Genomic DNA, 8,257 nt, shown 5'->3' on the forward strand with positions numbered 1-8,257 from the left:
CTATTAGATTCCTCAACCTCCCTTTTGAGTTTTGAAAAAAACGAAAAAGAAAACTAAATAGTGGTTTCCATATTGCAATTTATGGCTTTAGACTAAGGTCTATGCCATCACGACAATTCCGATTGTGGCCAAGTTTGACAAAGTAGAATGTCTGAATCTTTTATCATATGCCGCAACAGCATAAGTGAATAGTGTTGTAGAAAAGTCATTAACAAAAATTGATAAATAAATCCGCTACACATGGCAACTTATTACCTCTTCAGGGGCTTCTTATACATAGACACCTCATCCCATCTAGTATCGTATTTATTTGTCTTTTTAACTTATTGAAAAAGTCTAGTATCGTATTTATTTGTCTTTTTAACTTATTGAAAAAGTTAATTGTGATACTGTCGCAACTGAGGTGGATAACTAGTAGATAAAAGGTTTTGTCGAATTAAGGCTATGTTTGGTTTGAAGGAAAAGGTAGGGAAAGGAAGGAAAAGAAGGAGAAACTCATACAACAAAAGGTAAGGAAAGGAAGTGAAAGACAAGTGAACTATGCCGGATTGTCACTGGGCTAATCGATGAGGCCCCGTGCGGCACTCGATGGGATCGAGAAAGCCTACAAATGCAAACAACAACAAACAAAATGCAACAAGAAGGCATACAAAGTAGACAAAAGGCAACTTGTATTGCCTCAATCAGTGGTAAGTACAAGCACATAGTACAGTGTCGAGGGGATCTCGTGCTTAACCCTTACACGCTTATGAGCTCACTCGACTACTTACCTCATCTCAAAAAGTACGTCAAGCTTTTGGGGGAGTGACATTAAGAAACATAAAAAATGTGAAAAAGCATACTATAATAATACAATAGTTCCATTGGCAATCTCCCATACAAAAGTACATGCATAGCCCACCCATGACACACACTTGGACACTGGAGTGGCTGTTATAGGCACGACGAATGGCACTTGATGGCGTGGTAGAGAGAACACTTGTTACAGTCTCCCCCACTCAATTCAGTCTTCGTCCTCAAAGACTAGCTTTTGCTTGAGGCTCCGATCTGCTGTTGATGAAGGAGGGTTCTTCAGCTGCTCTACGAAGTTTATCTCTTCCAAGGCCCGGGCATGATGATGGGTGGATGTCTTCAATGTGTTCTAGGTGGCGGGAAAACCTATGGCTAGTCTCTACGGTAAGTCCTTGTCTGGCTGCTTCAAGGTAGGATTTTGGTTGCTCTAGCTTGGTGTTTGGAAGGTTTGTGGCCAGGGCTAGGTTAAAATGATATTTTGGATTGTTAAGGTGTTGGTTCCCATTTATTTTTCCCCAATGTTGACTCACAAGGCTACTACTAGATTTTGCCTGAGGGATGATGTGAAGGCGGTCCCTAAATGGCTTGGGTGGCACTCGCTTTCCCCGTTGGTTGTGGTAGTAGATGTGGGCAAGGTTTGACACGGCCTTGGGTTTTCTGTTGAGCCCATCAGTTGCAGGCGCTTACGGCTTCTGCTGCGAAGTCGACTTCCGTTGATGTGGTTGGTGCTGACTTGGGCATTGGCATTGGCATTGGCGCTGGAAATGGAACTGTCTTGGGGGTGACTTCTTCCTGGTGACGACTTCCCAACCAGTTCCAGTGTCGATGTGAGGTACTTGATAGGGGTTCTTCCTTGTTGACATGGCGTTGTCTTCATGGTTGTTGGTTTCTTGGTACAACTGTAAGGCTGAAAGCTGCTTCCCAAATATCTGCACGGCTGATGAGACAGGAACCATGCAAGGGGAGTGTTCGTCTAAAATAAGCAAGCTGTTGATGTGTGGCATAAGTGCTGCTTCCGCCTGCTTGAGGAACTCCACTCCAAGAACAACCTGAAAATCATCCAAGGGAACCACAGATAGATTGATGGGTCCTTTCCATGGTCCAACTTGGAGTTCTACTCCACGGGCCGTGCCCTCTACTACTTTGGTCTCGGAGTTGACAGCCTTGACCCACCCCGTTTGTTTGGTGGTGGTCAAGCCGAGTCGCTTGGCCTCTGCAAGCGAAATGAAGTTGTGGGTGGCCCCAGTGTCCACCAAGGCTTGGGTCGGCCTCCCGCTGAGGGTGATGTCTACATAATTCAGCCCTTTGTGGGCTTTGGTGGGCCGCTTGGATGTGGCCTCTTTCTTGACCATGGCGTTGATGAGTTGGAAGGCGCCTACTCTTGGCGCCGCTATGGGTTTCTCCTCATCGCTCTCTTCACTATCACTGAGTTTGGTGATGAGGGCAGTTATTTTCTTTCGGGTTGGACAGTCACTCGTCCAATGCTTTCCGTTGCAAAGGTAACAAAGCGCAGGAGGAGGTCTCCTAGTGGATTGGTGGCCCTGATGGCTTGGGATTTCTTGTGGCTTCTTCCCTTGTTGGTAATTGTAGGGCTTGTCCGCAGGCACTGGCTTCTCCTTTGTAGAGGTTAATTGTTGATCTTCCCCACTCAAAGTCGTGGTACGTGGGCTGGATGGTCTTTGCACATCTTCCTTAGGTGTTTTTAGATCAACAAGCTGCTCAGCTACGGCCATGGCAGAGGCAAGGTCCTCAACCCCGCGTCATTGGAGTTCGAGCTCAGCCCATGGCTTGAGACCGTCCATGAAATTGAACAGGAGATCCTTGTCCAACATGTCAGAGATCTCCAGTGTCAAGGCCGAAAACTCCTTGACATAGTCATGTAGTGATTCTTGATGTCTGAGATTCTTCATTCTTCAGCGTGCCAGGTACTCCACATTTTTCGGGTAGAATTGACGCTTGATCTCACGTTTGAATCCCATCCAGGTGTTGATGGTGCGGGTTCCACGTTTAATGTCTTGGCAACACCTACGCCACCATAACATTGCGATATCAGTCAAATACATACCAGTTGTACGTACATGAGTTTGGTTGTCGATGATGCTAGTGACGGAGAAATATTGCTCCAATTGCCACAAGAAGTTGTCAAGCTCCCTAGCATCTTGAGCACCCGAGTAAGGTGTTGGCTCTCAGATCTTGATGTTCATAGAAGCTAGGGTGGAGGGAGTGCTAGGTGTGTTGGCCACCGCCCTCTTTAGGAGAGTCATCTCATCTCTCATCTCATCCAATTGAGCTTGAAATCTGTCTAGCAAGCCCTGTAGGTTGCTTTGGGAAGGCCCAGCTCCCGAAGTCTATATGGTGGTGTGCATGTCTCTGAAGGCACCATTGAAACGCCCTTCTAATTCCACCACTGCATTCTCAACCGTCTCAAGGTTGAGGTGGAGTTCATCAACCCGATCACGGGTTTCTCCCACTATCACCTCGCAACGTAGGAGGTGCATGTCCACGGTAGCTAGTTGGTCGACTGATTTGTTGTGCTTGCTAGCTTTAGTTGTACGGCCCTTTGGGGCTTGTGTCTTGGTAGGTTCGTCAAGTGGCGCTTCACCAGTGTCGTGGGCTTGAAGCCGCCCATGTGGTGTGTCATCGGCAATGCCACGGTTGCTCTTCATTGTGTTGATGTAGGGACGAAGACAAGGTCCAAAGTGTGTGTAGGAGCTCCTACTCTGATACCAACTGTCACGGGACTAATCGATGAGGCCCCGTGCGGTGCTCGATGGGATCGATAAAGCCTACAAATGCAAGCAACAACACACAAAATGCAACAAGAAGACACACAAATTAGACAAAAGGCAACTTGTATTGCATCAATCAGTGGTAAGCACATGCACACAGTACAGTGTCGAGGGGATCTCGTGCTTAACCTTTACACGCTTATGAGCTCACTCGACTACCTACCTCCCCTCAAAGAGTACGTTAAGCTTTTGGGGGAGTGACATTAAGAAACATCAAAAAAGTGAAAAAGCATACTATAATATCACAATAGTGCCATTGGCAATCTCCCATACAAAAGTACATGCATAGCCAACCCATGACACACACTTGGACGCTGGAGTGGCTATTATAGGCACGATGAATGGCACTTGATGGCGTGGCAGAGAGAACACTTGTTACAAGATGTTCTAGGTTAGATGATCTGTTCTAAACAAACCAATGAGAGTCCAACAACCTGCAAAGTTGAAGTTAAAGACCTCAAGGTGGTTTTCTAAGGATGAATACTCTGATACTCAAATCAATAAGTCAGAGAGGATGTCCGTAGAGGCTAAGTCGTTGAAGAGCAAGAGAACTAGAATAAAGAGAGAGGGAGAAGAAATACTTCAAATAATGTGCCCTTAAATACACAAGAGAAATGTCATGGGAGGCTGTAAAAGGTTTATCGTTTGTCACATGCCCCTCTCCGTCCAAGGTTCTCTCATCAGTGCACTTCGTAGCCATCGCCCTAATCATGCAACATTAAATTGCTTTTCTGTTGCTGACATAGTCTAACTCATGGCTAGAACCTCGACCGAAGCTCGAGAGAAAATACATAGGTTTTCTATATATTATTTTCGAAATTCTATGTAAATATTTTTGGATGATTTAATCTTTAAATGACAAGCATGAAAATACACATACAGAGAGAGAAATATAAGTACTAAAAGTTAGACCCCAATCACAGTATTGGGTATTAGGAGAGAGAGAGAGATTTTTAAGTAGTAAAAGTTAGATCCCCAATCACACAACATTGAGTAATAGGGGACTGGATGAGTTGACGACAAAATCATGAATAGCAGGTTGGGCACCCCATCACCAGTGAATACGCCAATGTTTTATAATGTGTATAGATCCGTACCTTATACCTTATGCATAGGGAATTACTTTGTGATAGGTTGTCCCGCTTGCTTTATGTGATTTTGTCTCCAGCCAGTCCCCGATCCTAAAGTAATATCCTAATCTTTATATACAAATAAAAATTTCGAATATAACAAAATCCTGAAATTTCTGGAAAGATTCTGAAATTTTTATCCAAAATAAGTTCACCTAAAACTTTTGAGATGCACATAAGGCTATTACCGTAATTATGTCATGGGAAGAGATAACCTGCCAGACAGGGTGGAGAGATCTCTTCCCAGTTCCCCCTCTAACAATCTTGCTTTTTTATTTTATTTTTTGCTACTAATTAAAGAAAATGGTTTGAAAAGATGGTCAATTATAGATTTTGGTTTCTAGCTTAATGCTTTTTTATCTGCTTTCAATCTCACTCATTCCAGAAACATCAAAAATAACTTGCAAAGTAAAAACTTTTAGAACATGTCTGCTGTCTTTTCTCCCCTTAATTTATTCTCCTACTTCATGACATTATTTCAACTTTTCTTTTATCTGTCCTCCGTTGCTATGTATGAAAAGACTCTATATTATAACTAGACTTGTTCACGGGCCAAGTTTTGGGCCTGACTTTATATTATGTCAGGTTCGGGTTTTGAGCCAGGCTCATTCAAAATTTGCCAAAAATTAAGCCCAAGTTCGGTCCATAAACAGGTCTAATTATGATAGAACAAAGGGTTTGAGGTATAAGGTGCATAAAATAAAAGAAGATGGGATTTTTAGTTCATACAACCCTTTGAACTTTAGAAACTATATATATATATTCAAAAAATCATTTTAGACTAAAAAATTGAAAGGGCCATTTTTTACTATCAGACTCTAACAGGAAGTCCACTTTTAAGGCAAAAACAAATAATGTTAGAGCCGTAGACATAGTTAATAGAGTTGTTAGATAATGAATCTCTCTCTCTCTCTCTCTCTCTCTCTCTCTCTCTCTCTCTCTCTATATATATATATATATATATATATATATATATATATATATATATTAAAATTTTAAAACAATGAAGTTTACAAATTTCTCTTTTTTTTTTTTTATTTTTTAATCTATATCATTTTCAAAACTCCCAACTTTCTCCTAAGTTATCTCTCATTTAGTAGAGAGTTTCTTTCCTAAATTATTTTTAATTCTTATTTATCTTCTCCCCCACTTTTTATCTACATCTATCTAATGAAAGTTTGAGTTAAAAATTTAAGAATTGTTTAAATATTCTAACAAAATTATATAATAACTTTAAAATATTTATTAAAAAGACAAAAACAATTATAATTGATTTAATAATATTATAATTAATAATTATATATTTTTACAAAAGTCATTACGAAATTATGTACAAACAATATAAATTATGATTTTCTGGATTATTCAATCTAAATGTTATACAAATAATAAAAATCTAACATTGAAAATGAAATATTCTATAAATACTTCAATAACTAAATATCTTAAATAAAAAAATATTAAAATTAATATTTTAAGTCAATTAATAACATATTATAAATAGTTACTCAATAACTTTCAATTATAATAAGTAGATTAAGATTTTAAATATTTAGTTAAATAAATAAATATTTTAAATAACGAAATATTTAACATAACTAGATTTTAAATACTTAAAATAACAAAATTATGTATTAATAGTACTATAATTTCTTGGATTATTAAATTCAACAAGTAATTATATTTTAAAATTTAAATAATGATATTATTTAAATAAATAAATAATATTGTAAATAAATAATTTAATTTATACCAATTAATAAATATAGAAAATAACTTTCAAAAAAATATTGTTTATTAATAATAATTTTAAAAACATAATATTTATTTATTATAAATTTATCTATACTAAAATTAATATTTATTGTATTTCAGTAATTATTTATTATTTTTGTGATAAATATATTTTCAATAATTATGTATAAATCTATTTTTCAATACCAATTAAAAATGTATATTTAAAATATAAAATATTAATATATATCTATGACCGGGTTGTTTGATTTTAGTCAATTTACAAATGGCCAAAGCAAAATTGATCCAATCCAGTCGGGTTGGGAAATTGTTGAACCAAAATCGACTAGAAATACTAGAAATCGGGTTGGTCAATTTCATTATTTTGATTTTGAATAGCAATGGGGCAGCGCAGGGGATGAGGAGCCTCTCTCCATCCCCGTCCCCACAAAAATCCCCATCCACGTCCCCGCCCCCATCCCTGCTCGCTAACAAGGGCAAAGTTATCCCTATCCCCGTCTTCTTGGGTTCCCCATCCCCACGGGGATCCCCACTCCCCATGATTCTTTATAATGTTCACCATTATGTTTTTGTTTTTTGTTCTATATAAAAGACAAAAGTAAAAATAAAATAATTAAATTTTACGACCCTATTAGAAAATATTCAAACATATACAACCATATTTTTAAAAATATTAACATATAGTTGTATGTGTACATCTATACATATATATTAGCGAGGATCCCATGGGCTAGGGATCGGGGTCCACGCGGGGTATGGAGTACTCTCCTCGTCCCCGCCAACGGGGATGAACATTTCCCCTTCTCCGTTCCTGCAAGGGGAAATCACCCCCATCCCTGCCCCATTCGGGGTAGATCCCCACAGGGATCGGGGAAATGGGGAAACTTATCATCCCTAGTTTGATAAACAACCATATCTAAAATTAATTATTGTTATTTTTGTATTATAAAAAATAATTATTAAATATAGTATATAAAATATAAGTGATTATTAATTATTATATAAAATAATTGTATACTCTTACATGTTTCCATTGTTTATCTTTAACTTAACAAATCCCGTGCATCACACGAGTCCCCACTAGTAAAATAATAAATCTTGCTTATTTGGCACTACTCAAGTTTGAAATCTATTAGTTTAAAAAAAGTCACATTAGATGTTAAAAAAATCTATTAGTTAAAAAATGAATTTTGATCTAGGATTTTATCAAATTAGAGTCTATGAATTAATAAGAATTAAGAGTAATTATAACTTAAACACTAAATTAGCTTAACTAATTGTAAATTAACAACCACTTAATTTTCTTAATTAATTTAGTTAACTTAGTAACTCAACTTGTTTAATTACATTAATTTACTTAATTAATAGTAGCTTAATTTGCTTATTTACCTTAATTAGTTTTGATTATTTAATTACTATATTTACTTAGCTTAATTTACCTAATCAATTAGTTAATTTAGTTAATTACATGGTTTTAAATAATTGCTGACCTAGGCTGCCTAACTGTTAAACCTAGGAACGTATCAAATGTCTAATTCCATTTTATACATGGTCCAGAATTTTTTAAAAAATGTTGATTTGGTCAGCAAATTTAAATTGTTCAACCCAGTGATTGGTTTTTCAGTAATCTTATTTTAATTATTTTTTATTTTTCAAAATGCCATAGGCTGATCCTTTCTCACTGGATGATCAAATTGCAGAGCCAAAAGTTGGTGGCCAAAGTGGTTTCATTTTCATGTCAATTTTATCTATTAAGATCAATTAGCTTTGTTTATTTAATTTACTTAATGA

This window comes from Nelumbo lutea, chromosome 5, assembly GCF_056320005.1.
Source record: "Nelumbo lutea isolate HS-2025 chromosome 5, American lotus-T2T, whole genome shotgun sequence".
NCBI classification, from domain to species: Eukaryota; Viridiplantae; Streptophyta; class Magnoliopsida; order Proteales; family Nelumbonaceae; genus Nelumbo; species Nelumbo lutea.